This window comes from Arachis duranensis, chromosome 3 (assembly GCF_000817695.3).
Source record: "Arachis duranensis cultivar V14167 chromosome 3, aradu.V14167.gnm2.J7QH, whole genome shotgun sequence".
Classification (NCBI taxonomy): domain Eukaryota; kingdom Viridiplantae; phylum Streptophyta; class Magnoliopsida; order Fabales; family Fabaceae; genus Arachis; species Arachis duranensis.
In genome coordinates, this window is record NC_029774.3 from 134627577 (window position 1) to 134628241 (window position 665).

Genomic DNA, 665 nt, shown 5'->3' on the forward strand with positions numbered 1-665 from the left:
TTTCGCGACCTTTTGTTTCTGACAGTTACGTCTTTCAAGCGTCGTGTCCGTTGGGGAAGTATTGAGGGCTTTGGTAACGGTGTAATCTCATTAATGACTGCCCCGCTTTTACTATTATGCCCCTTAGCATGTTTATAAGTACTTTCCCTCTCTTTCCTTTTTCCGTTTCTGCAATCTTTCAAACTTCTTCTTTCTTTGTTCGTGCTGTGTTTACACGTACTATACTTTCGTGCTCCTGGAGGCTTCTGCTTCTTTCTATCTTTATTTTCGGAAAGAGGTTAGTTTCTTTCTTCTTCTTTGCATTTTTCGCATGACTTTACTTTGTAGAGGAATAGTGTTGTAGATTTTTGCTCGGCTCCTTTCCTCCTCTCTAGAGACCTTTTTGATTTTTCCTTTTCTTTTTTCCTTTTGTAGGTTTCCTTAGAGAAAGAAAAATGGCCTCCGTAGATTAGGTTGACGTTACTGTTCTGGGGGAGGAGCCGTTGGTTGATGCGGAGTTTATTACTCACCTTCGCACCCACCATCGGCTCTGTACTTTGGATGAAGATGAGCCTAAATACGAGTTGCTTGTTCCCGGTTTAGAGGACCGGGTTTGTCATGGGAGAGCCAACGAAACGGCTCCCCATTTCTTCTTCATGTATGAGTGCATGATCACCCGTCTGGGC